The sequence below is a fragment of the Prunus mume genome, linkage group LG2 (assembly GCF_029339155.1).
Source record: "Prunus mume cultivar Tortuosa linkage group LG2, ASM2933915v1, whole genome shotgun sequence".
Classification (NCBI taxonomy): domain Eukaryota; kingdom Viridiplantae; phylum Streptophyta; class Magnoliopsida; order Rosales; family Rosaceae; genus Prunus; species Prunus mume.
Window position 1 is genome coordinate 42,623,376 of NC_142699.1, and position 19,295 is coordinate 42,642,670.

Here is a 19,295-nt window from a genome sequence, read left to right on the forward strand (position 1 = left end):
CTGGACTGGATATGTCTGTGACAGGACCCGCCAATTTCCGGAACTCGAGGCGAATCTGTGGAATTCCCACATCACCCGATGTCGAGCCCGCTTACTAAGCTGTAACCTCCTTTTCAAAAGAGTGCAGAGAGACTTTCTGCCAAAATTTTGGCAGAGTCTCCCCTGTAAATTGAATATTCCCCAAAATTCCAACCTGAACAAAATCATAATTTATATATATCCCAACCGGCAGCACGCGCAAGATAATTTCATGTAATTCACACAATCGGCCTCTGGCCTTCAAATACTTCAAAACAAACTACCAACACATTCCTTAAGCCAAATAACATAATCAAATGCACTTATGTAAGCCAAAAGTAATTTATATCATTTAACTTTCCCAACCATTTAGCATACGAGGCTCCAACCTCTTAACACGACTGCATCTCACTTTCACTCAAATTTCGGGACCAACGACAAGGTCCGAACCAAACTCAACAAAGTACCTAACTAAATCTAATCCGCCTAGCAAGTCTCAATTCAACCAAGTTTTTAGGACCAACAACGAGGTCCGAACCAACCTTACTAACACAACCTAAGTAAGGTTTTACCTGCGGCTGCACCTAGTAACTTCAGGGCTACCTACGTACCCTTACTGAGGGATCAAGCCACACGTAGTTCTTTCTAAAACCCTTTTACTTTAAATCACAAATCACCAATCACAATCTCACATATCTGCCCATACGCCGGATCTACGAATGCCACATATGGGGTCTGTCAACACGCTGGCTACTCCTACGACACGTGCGACCTCAACACAATATCGCATATCTCCACATATGCCGGATATACCAATGCCACGTATGGGGTCTGTCAACACGCTGGCTATTCCTACGAGACGTGCGACCTCAACACAATATCATAATATCCCCATATGCGATGCGGTACGATCAACGCCGCATATGAGGTCTGTCAACACGCCGGCTACTCCTACGACACATGCGACCTCAACAAGCATATCACAATGTCTCCTCATACGTCGGAACATCCAAAGCCGCGTATGGGGTCTTTCCACACGCCGGATAACCTACGACACGTGGGACCTCACAATCGCATGGTGGTACTTATAGTGTAGTCAATATCCGGGGAGGTACATAGAGTAGTACATATAGCACTTCAATCTGACAATCTAAACTCTTTCTATACCTTGATATATACACAAATATATATATATATAATAAACATAATCCTCTATTTCATAAACCTCAACCCTGGTATAGCATCCGATAATCCCCCAATTTCGGACCATCACTGATATCCTAATCCCACATAACCAACATACAATCAAGACCTGTCACTACGGTCATTTTAATCTTCCTAGGAAGTCTCATGGTCAATCTAGGGTCAAACTACCCAACCTTGGTCAAAAGGGCCCGCGGGCCCACGGCCTCCAAATTCTGATCCGAAAGTCCCTATAGATTTTACAAGGCTTAGGACACATGTCCTGCAAGTTTAGGTCCAGATCGGACGGTTGGATAAACGCTACGATCGGACGATTCTGAAACCCTAGCCTAAGGTTGGCATTTTCAGAGTATCCGAGACTCCGTTTTACGATCCATCGAATCCTACACGATCCTAAGAATGTCTAGATTAACATATTAACAATTCAGGACCATCCAACGGTCCAAACCTAGGAAACTCAGGATAACGTGCAATATGCGATATCCGTTCGGGGCTCTAACGGTATCCAAATTGGGATCCGAGCACACCTCCGTGCTCGTGACAACTTGAGGATCCCATTGGGACAAAAATCCCCATCAGCTACATGCCACGCTCCGCCACACCCACCGGCAGCGTGGGGTGTCCAGAGCCACCCTTCCGAATCAGCTACTATTTGACAAGTGGAGCAACTTATTCCCGCTGCGGCAGCGTCAATTTGGAAGGAAAGTGGCGAATTTCAACCCGAAATCCAGCCAAAACCTAGATTCTAAACCGAGTTATTTACGTTAAGAATTGATCAATCCTACCCAACAGGCAGCTAGAGCTCGCAAAATAGGTGAAGAACCATACCTGTTTCACCGAGATTGGGCTACGGAGGTGGCGGCGCAGCGCTGGAAAAACTTGGTTCAAACCGGTCGAAGCCATGGCGAATTATAGGTTTACGGCGGAAATTTGGGTGCGGCGTGGTGGGACGTCAAGCCAGTTCAAACGTGATAGGTCTCATGTCTGCGGTGGCTCAACGATGGTGAATCGAAGAGAGAGAGAGAGAGGGCATTCCTGACTTTTTATCAAAAATTCCTTTTCCAAATAATTATGATTGTGCCACTGAGTTTCATTCGATCGTAACTCTCTCATTACAACTCCGATTCGAGCCCACTTCGTGTCTACGGACTCATCTCACCGTGCTCTACGCAACTGTGTAGCCAAAATTTCAAATACCTTCCGGATAAGGAATGACCAAATTACCCCTATCCCAAGGGTAAATTCATAATTTCACTCAAATTAATTAAAATGGGGGATAAATTTGGAGTCGAGGTGTTCTGATGCAAATTTGGACTGAACTATTAACAACTTCAACTGCTAAGCTTCAACTGTAAATCAATACCAAATTTCAATTTTGGCAGAGCTTTAATCTACTTCAAGCTTTGTGAGGCTTTTGAGTGGACAGAGCTGCGGCTTCTTCATCTGAAGGCGTGGCTGTTCTTGAGGACTCAGTGTGCTAAGGACTGCCTGTGAAATTTGTTGAGGTTTTCATGCTGGGGAAAAACTCAAACTCTGTCTGTCTTGGCTTTTGCTGAACCAAATTTGTAACGAGAGAAGTCTCGTTTTAAATGACTTATTTTCTAAGTCTGAACTTTGGGAATTTTGATCTCAAGCTGGTTTTTCTTGGAGCTCAAGTGAGCTTTTTTGGTTGATCTCTTGTTGTTTGTTTGAATTGAGTGTAAGATTGATTGTGTTTTTTTTTTTTTTGCCTTGTTCACTCCCTCTTGTATTTATAAGAAATGCATAGGGGCAGGGTTTCTTTCTTTTAAAATAATGGGCGGCAAGTCTTCTCAAAGATCTATAAAGAGATATACGAGAGGGAAGTATTTTAATTTAATTCTGTCAGATAGGCTTTCATCAACCAATCTTTGAGATTACTTCCATGTTTTTTTAAGAGAAAGCCCAATTCCTTTTCCCAATTTAACTGCCCCTTGTGAGATTTTAACCGTAATGGTTAGTTTGATTTCTTCAGATCAAATCCCCTTTCCTGCTTATCTCCTTTATGAAAACATAGTTTGTGTATCCTTTAAAAAGATGGTGTCTCTTTGGAGTGAAAACAATATCTTTGAATATATAAGAGGGATTTTGATCTTTGGATGACTGAGTTTTTAGAGATGTCTCTTCCTAGTTTGTCAGCCACTGTCCTTTTTCTTTTAAAATTCCTAATCAACTCTGTGATAGTTGTAATTGTTGACTTTTCCATTTCTGGTGGTCACGTGGGTTCTTGCAAAATAGGCTTTAATCAAATCTTGTGATATTTTAATTTGATCTGTGCTAGTGGTGGGCTCCTCTCTCTTTTGAAAAAAGACTTGGGCCCTTTTGTTTTATGCCGGTTTCCTTGATGTTGGGCTGGGTCTTCCAATGCTTTTGGGCTGAATGTGTATTTATGGCCCAATTTCAAAGAAGTGTTGGTGGTTGCCAAAAACCGAGATGGGCTTTTACTTCCTCATGCTGGGTGTGCCAATTTAGGCCCAAACAAATACAAGTGCATACGAGGAAACAAATAAAATTCTAATTACACAAAATTTGTAAAAATTAATAATAATAAAATCCCAATAAAATTGGAAATAAGTATCTTAATTGAACTAGGATCTTGCGAACATGGTGATGATCACCGTCAAGTTCGTTTTAGTGTTTGAAAATACATAATATGGTCGGTTATAATACACGAATTTTTTTGATAACAAGAGATTTGTTATATCTATTAATGTTCGTAAAACTTCATTTTTCACGAAAATCTGAAGAACGAATTCCGCTTCTTCATTTTCCATTTTTGTGGTTCGTTGGCTTCTGCTTTTTTTATTTTGTTTTTATCCATATATACTCCAAAAATCTGATGGCTTATTCTTCTGCTTCATAGAGCCTACTGTGCCTGCCTTGTTAAGTAATCATTATTAAATATTTATGCATTTTGTTATATATATCTTCCAGGTTTCGAAATTCATATTTCATCTGTAAAATAATGCCACTATTGCTGAACTTTGAAGGAAGTTGAGCTTCCACCTCAAAACCAATTGGCAATGGGGGGAGTAGCCCAACTCCTTATAAACCCAGACTAGGTCCCCTAACATTTCAATGTGAGACAAATACTCTCAACACGTTCCTGCACGTGTGGCGAACTTTCAAGCCTAACACGTGGATAACACATATTAGGTGACGTGTGAGCACGTGTGGTCGTTGGGCCCAACACATGAAGCTTTGCTCTTATACCATGAAGGAAGTTGAGATTCCACCCCAAAACCCTTCAGAGGAGCATTAATATTGTATATTGACGACCATCAACATAATATATATTTTTATTTTATTCATCAAATTAATAGTACATATAATTAAGAAGGGATGGGAGGCCCTAGCTAGATATAGACCTCAGTGAGTCATCAGTTCTGCTTCATCTTCATCAGTACTGGAGTCGACTAATTTTTGTTTCCCGTGGCCTTTGTAGATGTGGGTGTTGCCAAACTCGAAAATTCCTACTCTCTCCGATTTTATCCCGGTAATATTATTCCCAACGATGTTGAAGTCATTGCCTCTTCCGCCCTTGTCTTTTTTCTTGGGTTGGAGAGTTTTGGTGCTCACTGATAGGGATTTCGAGCTGTTGTTTTGTTGGTCGGTGTTCGCCATAGACGAATCCTCGAACCTTGTTTCTAATCACCAAGTGGAGGATTCAGATATAGCCGGCCGGTAGACATTTTCACCGCTTGGGATCCTTGTCTGGTTTGTAATTTATCTATATATATATAAAGGCAGAAAACCTCAAAAGCCCCAGAATACCCTTGATAACCTAAAATACTAAATCGCATGATTTTAATTAAAATAGGATAAAATTGTAAAACAAAAATTAATAAAAGAAAAATAAAAACCAGCATAATTTATTAATTTTTTCAAACACTTCCTGGAGAAACCGCTAGCCCTATTCATACACCTTCATCAGAGGTCTTGGGTGGTTCCTTCAAGTGTGGCTCATTCTATTGTTGGTGAAAACATTATAGGAAGTGATGACAGAAGAATGGACAAGACTGATCACAATTGCAGATGCCATCTCTTTTATTTTGAACTTGCATTTCTCTTTATATGAAGAAGAAACATGGTATGAAATCTGTTGACGCAGAAAAATGGTTCGGCACTTTCTCGCGCAACTTAGTGATATTGGGCCTTCCGTGTGCTCTGGGCCTTGGTAGGGCGTGCGATCGCAAGATAGCAAACGCTCAGTAAGACCTAGGGCACCGGTGTGGTACCGCCGAAGGCTCTCTGATGCTTAAATAAGTACGGATTTAGTAAGGTTGAACTACAGATCAATATGCAGTATGCTGTAAGTTCTAATTAACTCCATTTTGGGATAGTTGTTCTCTTTTATAGACCTTGGGAGGTGTGCAAGTTGTTGAGAATTTCGATGTGGGACTGTGGACACCAATTGTGGGACTGCCACATGTCCCTGGGAGAAAATTTCCCTAATTGCGGGATCGTAGACTGGGTACCGAAGCTAGGTACCAAAGGCTATAAAGCTCGATTTGGTCCACGTGTCAGGCAATTATTGGCTGTTCATTTTGGTATAAACAGGAGTCCCCAAGTTCTCGAAGTGGACTTGAAATCATCTTCTGAAGGTAGAACGCGTTGCCCTACGGTTCGGTAGTCCCGCTGATGGAGAGGCTCAACTTTGGCGCATCTGTTCGTGTTTATTGGGCGACATCGAGGAAGTCATAAGGTCGCGTCGAGTTGATATCGGAGGATCGGACCCTTGCCGATTGCCCGAGGCGACAATGCCGGGCAGCACTGTAGGTATGGCAGCGGCCAACCCTTCGGTAGGGTAGGCGAGCTACGATGCCATGTCATCAAGGCCGGGTAAGAGGCCGATGATGGTGGACTTGGAGGCGGGCGGCGCTCAAGAGGACTCGGTAGGGAGATGTGCGAGGCTATCCTTGCCACGAGGACGAGGACAACCCGCGGCCGGTCACGATTGCTGCCCGTCAAAGGTAGTTCAGTTTGTGAACCATATGGCCCTTAGTTCGCAAATGGAGCTGTCCGAGATAGAGAAGCTGCCGAAAAAGCTCCTCCGGGAAGAGGTGGGCATCCCTTCGTCTCGAGGCCTCGGTAAGGCAATCTCGCTTTTCCTCTAGCCCTTTACATTTCCGTAATTGCCGTTTGATACGACTTCCGTTTCTTTCTCTGAGCATCAATGGACATGTGGTTGTGCGTGAAGCGCGCCATAATCGCTGCCGAGCGTGCCAAGAAGGCTTATGCGAAGCGGGGCCAAGGTTGCCGAGGCGGGAAAGGCGCTCGTGCTCGGCCAACATCGTCAAGGACTTGCGAGCAACCGAGCAGCGAGTCGCATCTGATTCTAAACTTCGCGAGATGGCGGCGCTTTGGAAGGCGCGGTGGCGGCAAAGGATGTCGAGGAGGCAAAGAGGCTGTCGGTGGCTGGACGAATCATAGCGGGCCAAGGCTTTGGAGATTGAAGCTGCCGTTTGGGATGCAATAGGTAGATTCCATCACTCGATCGAGTTCTCCATCCTCTTGGACAAGGAGGTCGGCGCAGATGGCGGATCTGCTCTCTGATTCAAAAGATACAATCCGGAAAAAGTTCAACCTTAACTTTATTGCAGACCCTCCTCCCCTTCCGGAAGGCTGACCGAAGAGATCATCGAGGATTACGAAGGGAGGACGCCCGAGAAAGCCTTGGCCGAGGGCTCTGACCCGCCGAACTGCTGCGGACGCTGATGACGAGGAGGCCGCCGCCTAGGAGTTGTATTTTGTAATTTGTAATTTGTTTTTAACTCAAGCTTTCTTAAATTTTTCCTTTTCAATTTGTCCAAGTGACTACTCTATCGGTAGTATTTATGTCTTCGTTACTCAACTGTGTTATCATATTGTTGCCGAGGGCTAACTAGTATCACTTTGTAAGTTCCAAGTGAACCTGAGATCGGTAACAACTTTTAGGATTTAATCACTTCGCAAATGAATCGGAACTAGACTCTTACTACCGAAGGCTGGTTAGAGACAGAATCCAAACACCTTAATTACTGAAATAAACTATAGGATTAATTGCCGAAGGCTAGTACTAGACACAAATTGAGTGAACCAGTAATCGGTAAGTCATAACTACTTATTAAATGCCGATGGCTAGATAAAAGCTTACTAGCGAAGGCTGAGTAAAAGAAATTCCAAAGTTAACTTCCGATCGGTAATTGCCTTAGAGATTGGTAACTCGACAATAGACTTAAGTGTTGTGTTTAATTAATGAAAAAGTAATTAATCACACCGGAGGTTGTGAGAAAAATAAGCTGAAGGCCTTTTCATTAATCGCGGTGCCAAAGGCAAGGTTACTGATTTCATTGAGTTACACTTTCATCCTGCCGTAGGCGAGGTGACATCATTTAAAATAATATTTCAAATGTTCTACGTTCCAAGGATGACCGAGGGTCTTTCCGTTGGAGTCTCTGAGCCGATAAGTTCCCGATCGCTGGATGTCGATGATCTCGTAAGGTCCTTCCTAGGAAGGTCCGAGGGTTCCTTCTGTCGGGTTCTTAGTTGCCAGAGAGACTTTTCGCATGACCCAATCTCCGATTCGGAAAGAGCGAGATCTGACTCTAGAGTCGTAATACCGAGAGACGCACTGTTTAAAGCTTCATTCCGAAGGTTGGCTTGCGCTCGGCGTTCCTCGATCATGTCGAGGCTTAATGCAAGTGCCTCCTCATTCGCTTTCGGTGCATAGGTTTCCATTCGGTAAGAGGACTATCCGATCTCTACAGGAACCACTGCTTCCGAACCAAAGCAAGAGAGAAGGGGTTTCCCGATTGCCATTTGGTAGGATGTCCGAATGGCCCATAATGCCTCTGAAAGCTTATCGGCCAGGCTCCTTTGGCCTTATTGAGCTACCGTTTCAATAGCTTCTTTACTATTTTATTCATTGCTTCGACTTGGCCATTCGATTGCGGTGAGCTGATAAGCGAAGAATGATTGATCTTAAAGGCGAGTGCAGAATCGCTAAAGACTTCGAATCGAATTGCACTGCCGTTATCGGTGATGATGGCATAGGGGATACCGAATCGGCAGCAAATGTTCGTCAAAATGAAATCTTCCATCCTGGTTGCCGTTATCGTTGCTAAGGCTTCGGCCTCTACCCATTTTGTGAAGTAGTCCACGGCAACAACAACATATTTGACCTGACCCTTGCCTTGCGGCATCGGACCGATCAAGTCTAGTCCCCACTGGGCAAAAGGCCACGGGCTTACGATCGGTGAGAGAGGTTCGTCAGGGATGTGAGGCACACTACCGAACCGTTGACATTTGTCGCACTTCTTTACCAATGCGTTTGCATCTTGGTGCAAAGTGGGCCAGAAGTACCCCTGCCAAGGCCTTGTGCACCAGTGATCGGGATCTTGAGTGGTCACCAGACTCATTGTGGATTTCCCAAAGGACATAGTTCCCTGTTCTTTGGTGAAGCATTTCAGATCGACATGGTATACCTCGCAGGCTGCAGAATATCGTCAATTCGTATCTTGCCGATCGGTACCGTAACCGAGCTTGGAACTTATCGATGGGCGGGTTTCGTTCGTCGAAAGCATAAATTGGAGACATCCATGTGTCCTCATACCGTCGGTACATACTTTAGCATTGTCGTGCTTACCGAGATAGTATCTCCACCAAGGTACCTTTCGCTTATTGCCGCCAAGTGTGAGAGTGCATCGGCGTGATTGTTTTCGACACAGGGACCTTCGAATTTCGTAGGCATGAAACTTTTGTAGGAGTTGGTGGGCTGCTGATAGGTAGGCGGACATGGAGGCATCCTTTGCTGCGAAGTCGAGACGGTACGTGGCTTCCCTGATAAAGCCGATGACTTTAAGCTTATCAACTTCGGTACATATGGCCTCATACCGTTCGGCATAATAAGAGCGTCGCCATGCGATAGGCTTATAGGAAGGGGAGATGCTAAGCTTGTGGTTGATGACGTCTAGGGATATGCCGGGCATATCATCATAAGACCAGGCGAAGACCTCGGCATGGTGCGGCAAGAAGTTAGTGAACTGCGTTCGGAGGTAGGGGTTGAGGGTGGTGCCGATCCTTACACATTGATTGGGATATTCTTCATTCAGATTATTGTTTCTAGTTCTTCGGCAGGTTGAGCTACCAGTGTGGGTATTTCCTTCCTTGGGTCGTCTATAGGCCCACTACCGTTCGGTAGCCCTTGCATAGACATGGCTTCCATTAGAGGTTTGCAAGCTACCAATTTCAGAGCATCACGTAGCATGTTGTGCACCGAGCTGGTCTCCTTTGATAACACCGATCCGTTGCAAGTAGGGAACTTCGCCGCAACATGTGGGGGCAGTGAGCCTTGATTCGGTGAGCGCCGTTCATCCGATAATAATGTTGTATGTCGTTGGGCCAACAATGAGGAACTGGTCGTAGATCATTGTCTTTCGTTGGGAAACGCCGAAGGTGATGGCGGTGACACTGCCGACTTGGACTAGGTCTCCGAGAAGCTCAACAATGGTGTTATCTGCCGATTGACCTGGCTATCTGCTACTCCCATTTCCTTGAAAGCATCGGCAAATATTACATTTATCGAGCTTCCGTTGTCGATCAGCACCGTCCGACATCATAGTCGCGAATTCAGCTCGTATAATCATCGGGTCATCATGGGGATAAATGACCCCTTCCTCTTCTTCCTCACAGAAAGTGATAGGCTCTCATCCCACCTTCGGCACCTTGTTGTGCCGGTTGGCCTCTATGCCGAAGACTTGTGGATAGTGAGCGGCATGAACGTAATGCTTTACTAATTAGTTTGATGAACCCGCCAAAGTGGGTCCCTCGCTGATGGTGCTGATCATGTTGATTTGTCGGTTCGCGTTCGGGATGGGTGCCTGCTGTGGTCTAGCAATATATTGATCCAGCTTTCCCTCCCTAATCAATCGTTGAATGATCTTCCTCGAGCTTATGCAGTCTTTGGTGTTGTGGCTGTAATGCTGGTGGTATCGGCAGAATTTACCCGTATCCCGATTGTCCTGCTGATTGGGCTTTTGGTTATTTGGCTTGGGTATTATCTCGTTTTCATTCATCAAGACTGCCTCATAGGTCGTGTTCAACAAAGTAAAGACTTCTTGTGTGCGATCGTGATTCGGCAATGGTGCTCAGTGGTCATTGCCACCGCCTTTTCCGCGTCCCTTCTTTGAATTTCCCTGCCGATTATCTCGATCATCCTTCGCGCTTGTGCCCTGCCGAAGGCTCGTCAGTCTTTTTAGAGGGTTATGGTGATCCCTGCCGTGATAGCTTTTCAATGCCGGCTCCTCTTTTTAGAGGGTTAGAGGATTTGGAGTTGAAATATTCTGCCTTGGCGTGGATCGTCGCTTGCTTCATTAACTCGTCATATGTGCACTAGTTGCTACTATGCACGAGGTACGTACCGAAAGTGAGAAGACCGAAGGCCACTCTTAAAAGTGTTGTAGGCTGCCCTATCGTCCGTTCCGTTCACCTGGAGTACTCGTGATCAAGCGTGCTGCGTCTCCGTGAGGTTCATCTTCTCTCTCTTGAATCATATACGGATCATCGGCAGTATAGACGGTGCATGCGGATCATAAAATGATTAAGGAAAATCTGCTTTAATTTGTCGAAGGAGTTTACCATCCCGGCTCCAAACGGTAAAACCAGTTCAATGCAGATTCGGTCGGGAGGATGGGAACAACAGCATTGCCCTTCGTCGCAGACACTTGCATCCGATCGCCGATTGGAATGAGTGAAGGTACATTAGGGTCTTGATACGGTGTAGAACGGTATCCGAAGTAGCTGTATATCCCTATCCTGCCGCGAACGTTTTATGCGTTGGTGAACCATCTTGGCCGAAGCTTGCCCCAGTCGAGGCTCTTGGGAGCGGGTTCTATTGTTCTCTGATAGGAGCATATTTATGCGACTTTGCTATCTTATTTCTTTGCATTTACTTAGTTAATTCCCATTTATTAGAGTGATTTAGCTTATTTTCGTAGTATTGTAGGTCCAGATGGCAAGATTGGCAAGAAAGGGCATTTTGGAGCATTTTAGAGCAGTTTTGGACTTGGAATGGATAGCATATGCATGGGCCAAGATGGATGGACGTTTTTGAAGTTCGAATAGGCTAGGAATGTGCTAAAAAGATAGGGAAATTAATTCAAGAATCAACTTCTGGGAAGTAAAAAACCTTAACTGATTTTATTTTATTTTACCTTATCCTAATCCTATTCGACCTAAATTCCAGCTGGAAAAGGGGGGGATTAATTTCATATTAGGAAACCTAAAAACCCTAATTTCGTGGGTTTCTATTGGGCCCTATAATGCCTAAAGAAATCTGCCAAATAAAACCCTAATTTCGTGGGTTTCTGCTGGGCCCTTTTACCCTAGATCTACCACATATATAAAGGAGGGGTTGCTGCAGGAGAAGGGAGTTCTTTTGGTACCGTAGCAAGAAAGGAGAAAGGGAGAAGAAGAACTTGGCGCCGGAACCTGCTGCATCCATTGGGTTTTTCAGAGTTCTTCCCTTGATTAGTTCAAATGTTTATTCTAGATTGCTTTTCAATTATTATGAACATGTGTAACTGAATTTCTTCTTAGTTAGAGGTGCATTCGAAGCCATGGACATATGTTTTACATGAATTGATTACTTCCAGTTATGGTTTCATAAAGTATGAATGTGATTTACTTTTCTGTTTTATTGAGGACTTATTCTTGCATGTTTATTAAGGATGCACACTTAGTTTGTGTGCAGGGATTTGATGCTAGAATATAAGGGAATTTCACCTAATCGTTATGAACTTATATTCATAAGTAGTAAAAGTCACTAGTCATGATTGCGTTAAGTAAATTCTTGGCAGGAGTATCATGCTTTTCATAGTTACAATTGCCTTGTCAAGGCTTATGATTTTCATAGAACTTAATGATCTATGATATCTTTGATATGTATCTCTATCATGCTGTTCATATAGGGAACTTGATAAGGATAATTTGATTGCGTCGCTGAGTCCAATTCAATGAACTTAGGAAAATCTGAGAGTTAATTAGTGCATTCACAATTAATTTGGGGCTTTGTCATTCATACTTTATAGAAAGAGTAACTGGAGATCGATTTGTGTGCATATGTTCCATGGGTGGAGAAGAATCCTCTAGCTATCCCTTAATCCATATTTCATTCACAACTTAGTTGTTTGCTGCTGTCAGTTTTACTTTATTCTAAATCGTCCAAATTCCCCCCAATCATTATTCCCTTAACTTAGTTTCCAGTTTAATAAGTCTAATTTGTGTTGATTAGCATCCCTCCTAATCCCCGGAATAGAACGATCCCTACTTACTCGTACTACGATTGCATAATTTATAGGGTTTAATTTGTGCGTTAGTTATTTCTCACGCCATTCTCCATCTTCTGAATCCTCTGGAACAGCAGACGGATAGCGGGGTCTCGGCTTGGGACCTTCTCGGAACCGTAGTCTTCGGAAGTTCTCCGCGGACTTGGTGGTCTTGCCTTTGAATATTCCATGGGAGTTTCCGAACGGTAGTTCGATTCGGTGCCCTTGGAGGGGACATATTCATCGTTAGATTCTACCTCCGATTCCAACCCTTGGACCTTTCTAAGGGGTGATTTATTTCCAAGGACCCTCATCTGTGAGTCCCGCGGCGGGCATTAATCTGATCGGGGATCTCGCCGTTCGACCTCCTTGTGCGTTGATCCGATGGCGATCGGTGTAAACCTTCTGCAGTATGTGAGGCTGGTCCCGTGAGTCGGGACAACCAAGCTGTTTAGAAGCGCAGTGTTGCCTTTGCCCCTTCTTCCCCTTCTTCGCCGACCGAGTCTGCGGTTCTAGGGAAGATTCCGTAGTTTGGATATTCTGCGTTTCCTGTGATTGAGCAGACGCTGGGTTTCGTCTACTTTGGACGAGAGGAGGTTGTTATGTTCTTGGAGCTTTGCCATATCCTTCGAAGGGAAGTGATTTGGGCGAAGCTCCACCTCGGTGATAGTTTGAATTCTGGTGCATTACCGAAGGGGGTGGACAAGAGCGCAGGGAGTGATATGGGTCGATTTTCTAACGTTTCCCACAGACGGCACCAAACTGTTGACGCAGAAAAATGGTTCGGCACTTTCCCGCGCAACTTAGTGATATTGGGCCTTCGGTATGCTCTGGGCCTCGGTAGGGCATTCGATCTGCAAGATAGCAAACGCTCGATAAGACCTAGGGCACCGGTGTGATACCGGCCGAAAGCTCTCCGATGCTTAAATAAGTACGGATTTAGTAAGGTTGAACTACAGATCAATAGACAGTATGCTATAAGTTCTGATTACCTCCATTTTGGGATATTTGTTCTCTTTTATGGACATTGGGAGGTGTGCAAGTTGTTGAGAATTTCGATGTGGGACTGTGGACACCAATTGTGGGACTGCGGACACCAATTGTGGGACTGCCACATGTCCCTGGGGAAAATTGCCCTAATTGCAGGATCGGTAGACTGGGTACCGAAGGCTATAAAGCTCCAGTTTGGTCTACGTGTCCGACACTTATTGGCTGTTCATTTTGGTATAAACAAAATTAGCTTTGAATTGAGTCTTTCTCTTTTTCTCAAGGGTTGATTTGATATATCTTTAACGCTACCACCCCTGGTGTGATGGGTTTATCCAATTTGGATCAAATCTAAATTTTTTATTTCAATTTCCTTTTTTCTTCATTGAATTAAGTCTATTGTTATGCTTTGATTAACTAGGACACGCATAGAAATTTGAATACTTTAGCATGGTAACAATAAATAAATAAATGTTATATGTTATCTAAAGGAAAAAAGAAATAAATAAAAGTTTTCCCTCTTATAAGAGACTTTTTATTTAGGATAATACTAGACTTACCACATTTTTATACCACTGTAAAACAAAAGAGGACTTCAACATTCGAAAAGACTGTAAGAATTAAATCATATCCGACTCAAAATATGATGAAACTCGACTAGTGAAATGATACTATATCAACTAGGTACAAAAACACATGCCTTTAAAATATGGTGCAAAGTAATAGTTGTGTGTGACTTATCATTTCCAGAAATTGAAACTAGTATTCAAATATTCATGGTTTGTAAGGGAGTTATAGATGCTATGTTTGATGGATAAACATGATGTACACATAGTTATTTTGTGAAATAGAATGTGTAATTATTTATTGTTTTGTATTGAATTTTTTTTTTTTTGCCGCAATGATTGTATGAAAACAAATGTGATCCTAAAACTACAAACAAAAACAAAGAGAGAAAACTGCAATTGGTGATTAATTTTTAGTGACCAAGAGAGATAGCTCACGAATCAGACGAACATATTTTAATGACCAATTTACAAATGTTAGTGACCAAATTATTGACCTCTATATGCAAATAATAATCACAAATGACACCGTTTTTAGTGACCACGCAAAGGTGGTCTCTAATAGTTTGTGTTTTAATGATCAGATTTTCAGCGTGGTCACTAAATGGAATTTGTGATGAGCTTCTATCAAGTGCCCACAAATATTTGAACACTAATTGCATTTTAGTTAACATATCAGGTACTTTTTTGTGACCAACTGGCTGGCCACAAATATCTGTCTTTCTTATAGTGGTAGTTGGCCAAGAGAGGAATTGGAGAAGAAAAAACGATAGGAGAGAGAGTGTGTGTGGGAAGTGAGAACTGGAAGAAGAACACAGAAGAGTGAAGAGGAGTGAAGAAGTGATTGACCAAAAAAATAGAGAGAAGAATTGAAGGAAAAAGTAATAAAAACACAACCAGACAATACAAAATTGAGAGAAGTGAGTTGTTTTCTAACACCAACCAGACAATACAAAAGGCACTCACGTGGTCTCCAAACCAAAACTAACAACTTATATTAACATATCTTCAGCAAGCATGCGACTTTGTTGAATAAAATACAATAAGTGGTGGGCTACGTACTTAGCCTATAAAATTTGCAAAAGGGGTGGGCTAATATTCGTGGTTAAGTTGAGGAATTATAATGAAGAGATTTAATCCAGTAGTCTAAGAATAATTTTGCACTTGATGGAATGACTATTAAAGATCCCGTTACAATAACCCCTCATTTTAGTCTCGGTAAGAAATACCTTATAAAATTTGCATCAAAGCAGTGTTTTATCAAATCTTGCACCAGACTGAAGTTCAAGATCTAGTCTCTACATTCCGCCCTTGGATATTTCTTAGAATGAGCAAGAATTATTTGAAGAGAAAACATTCTCTTATTGGTTGGTACTAGAAATGACGTTTAAGATATCAATATATATGGAAAAATATATGTGATTTATATACATTTGAAGATATCAATCATTAATCTTGTGAAAAAGCATCTGATGACTACAATTTGTGGCTTATCCATTTTCCTTGATTGGGGTTTCTATTCAAGCAAAGCAGGTAAGGTAACATACGAATTAATGATGTGATTCACAACAATGCTATTTAAAAAAAAATAAAAAATTTAGGACTATCTCTATTGAGAGGGGCAATAATATACTAAACTCACACACACACGTCACGGATATTGCTAGGACTCGAACCCAGTACATGTGAGAGCAATTACTCCAAACCACTACACTAGTGAATCTTTTGCCACAATAATGTTATTTGAACACACTAAATTGGCCACATTATGTGGCGGCTTATGTAGTAGTGCATGTCAATTAATAAAATTGGTTGACTGGGATTTAACTTTTTAATTTTCTTTTTTCCTTTTTTGTTCAGATTTTTTATTTCTTCTTTTCCAAGGGCATATATGCTCCACTGTAACTGGTTCACCGTCGCTAGATTATTTGAACACACTTAATAAAAACCTTTAACTCTGCTCACCGTGGTCGCTCATCGTCAGACCACGGCTAGCTCTTCATTGGCGTGAAAAGAAATAGTACTTGTTGCATGTAGACAAGAAGAAATAATACTCACTCATCATTAATATACTTATCCCATGTAAGAAGAAGAAGAAAATACAGAAATATAAAATAAATAAGATTCAGATTCAGAGAAAGGAATGCAAAGAAAAGTTTGAGTGTAGGAGCACTGGTGGCCATACATCCCCAAACCCTTCCGATGGGTAATAGTATGGGAAACTCCAAGCCTCTCCTTTCTTTCTCGCTTTTTTTTCTTCCTTCTCGTGCCTTCTTTTTCCCTCAGCCAGCTTGCTTCATCTTATTTAGTTTTGCTTACTCACCTTTAATTTACATAAAAGGAGTAAAAGAAGAAGAACAAGAACAAGAAGAAATAAGATGGTCGACGACTTTTTGTGGTTCACGTTGCCAAATTCGGTAATCCCAGAACGACTGCCTCCGTTTACAACAATAAAATTGTCATCAGTCTTGAAGTTTGCACGCGAACCTCCATTCCCGAATCCGGATATCCCAGAGTCTTCGCTATCTTGTACCAAGATTGTATTCCCAGTAGTTTTGAAGTTCGGGGTGGTTTCACCTTCATTTCCAGAGTCACGTTGTACGAGGCGGCGGATACTTGCCCTCCCTTTCTTGGGCAGTTGTTCAGCTTTACCTCGATTCCAACCTTATATATATGTTAAGAAAAAAATGGAAAGGATCTTCAAATAAGTGGACTTCGGGCAAATGCTCCAAAATCAGTTAAAAGAAATCTTTCGATTCGACCCAAAAAAACAGACAATCTTTCAATAAATGGAACTTCAGTTGAATCAAATAAAAATATTAATCATAAGAGCATCCACCGTGGGGAGGTGTATATGGGGGTGTATATTAAATATACACCCCGAGTCACTGGAATCGCCTCCAATGGGGAGATGTAAATGGATGTAAATATATATCACCACCATGGGGATGTAAAATAAAATGTATATTTACATCTATTTTTGCATCCCTTGCATGCGGGACCCACCCGAGAAAATAGAAGAAAAATGAAGAAAAGTCAACATAAAAGGCTGGGACCCACGACTACACCCCAATTTACACCCTCCCATTGGAGCAAAACATATTTACACCCAGGTGTAAAGGGGATGTAAAAGTGGCTTTACACCCCCGAATTTACACCCCCCACTGTGGATGCTCTAATAGTACTAGTACATACATTTCATTGATGAAAGCTCAAAAGAAAGTCTTCTACTCTCTGTAGGGTTCTTATGTTCAACTAGCAATACGAAGTAGTTGTTTTGAAAGTGTGTTTCTAAGAGAGCATGGTTCTCTTTAAATAAGTTGAAAGCTAGTGGGTGGAGAAGGTTCGAGATTTTCAATTTTGTTTCCTTCAAGCCTAGAGGGTGTATCTAATTCAAACTTTTAATAACTTTTATAGATTTTAAAAGTTTAGAAGTATTCAATTTAAATTTTTCACGAGTTTATAAAAGTCTAGTGGTATTCAATTGTGACTTCTTAAAAGTTTGATGGTATCCAATTATGACTTTTAAAAAGTCTTTAAAATTTTTTGGGGCTATCCAAAAAGTTAATGGCTTTTAAAAAGTTGGGTTTTTACATCTAATGGTCCCCGAATTTTGACCCTATTCGCATTTTAGTCCCTTAATTTCAAAAAACTTCCCGTGGTTCTTCAACTTCAATTTTGTTAGGACAAATAGTCCTGCCGTCAATTTTGTTAACTATTTCTGTTAAATACAAGGGCAAAATGATATTTTTGTATTAAAACAAAAAAAATAATTTTTAAAAAATATATATATATATCTATCTATCTCTCTCTCTCTCCCCTCCCTCCCTCTATCCCAAGTTCTTCCCCCACAGCCACCCTCCACCCAGTGCCCCTCTTTGATTTTTGTACAAAGGGCAAGGAAGAATAGCGGACACAGGGGTGGAGGGGGTAGGGAGGAGGAGGGGTTACAGGTTCTGGATTCGTTGGGGTTTGGAGGCTAGTGGTCAGGGGGAAAAAAATTGAAGGGGAAGGGGTGCTAGGTGAAGGGTGGCTGTGGGTTGCCCTCTTTGCTCTCTCTCTTCCTCTCATCTAAATCTTGAGTATACAGGTAAGCTTCCTTGTTCCTGATAGAGGGAGAGGGGGGAGAGAGAGATATATATATTGATTTTTAATACAAAAATACCATTTTGCCCCTATATTTAACCGAAAAGATAACAACATTGACCACAGGACCATTTGTCCTAACGAAATTAAAGTTCAAGAACCACATGAACAATTTTGGAAATTGAGGGACCAAAATGCGAATCGGGTCAAAGTGTTTCATATACTTTTTATGCATATTTACTGGTGACTTTCATCAACTCTATGAAAGTGTTTAAGAATATGTCAATTCTATCAAAGTTATTCACTAGATAAGTATTTATAAGAGCATCTCCAATAATAGTAGCATGTTTTTAACATTTTCAAAGTAAAATTAAATGTTTTGAAGAGCCAAAGCCAACGTACTAGTCCTGAAGAGAGAGAAAGAGGTTGCAACTTTGATGACTGAGTTTGACAAGCAGTGGCGGATCCAGGAATTTTTCAGGGGAGGTGCAATATTTGAAGGGCTAAAAATTCGCAAAGGACTCAAGCAAGGTCATGGATTTAAGTACTAACATCCATGTAGTGTGTTTTTTTTAAAAAAAAAAGGCTAAAAATTCAAAAACTAATTTAGACAACCAAATGCCCTTAGAATTTAAACAAAACTAATGTCATTCATAATTAAAACAATAAGAGTTTTACATCTATAACTAATTGATTATAGTCTATATGGAATATCAATTCATATGAACAAAATCCTTGTCAGTGACACAATTAGTTTACCAAAATTCATATCAAATATGAACAAAATCCATGTCAATTACATAATTAATCTAACAAAAGTCAATACTAATTAATCTAACCAAAATCAATGCCAATTAATCTAACCAAAAGCACATGTGCTTTGGAGGTCACGAGATAAAAGTACACGTGATTAAAAGTTCGGGGTAATTTTCGGTGAATTTTTCGGAACACATATGAGTTTTTAATGAATTTTATAAGTTAGGCCAATTAGAAATAGACATATTTCAGCTTGCTATTGGACCATTTAAAAAAAATAATAATGAGAAGCGCTGACGCAGAGTCTTCTTCTTCCTCGAACTGTGGCTCTGCAACTTAACTTCACATATTCTAT

General features: G+C 41.7%; 1 pseudogene; it reads left to right on the forward strand.

Annotated features, from left to right (window-relative positions):
• Positions 1-19,295, forward strand: part of LOC148920428 (26S proteasome non-ATPase regulatory subunit 11 homolog pseudogene) — a 76,309-nt pseudogene that overhangs the window by 32,806 nt on the left and 24,208 nt on the right.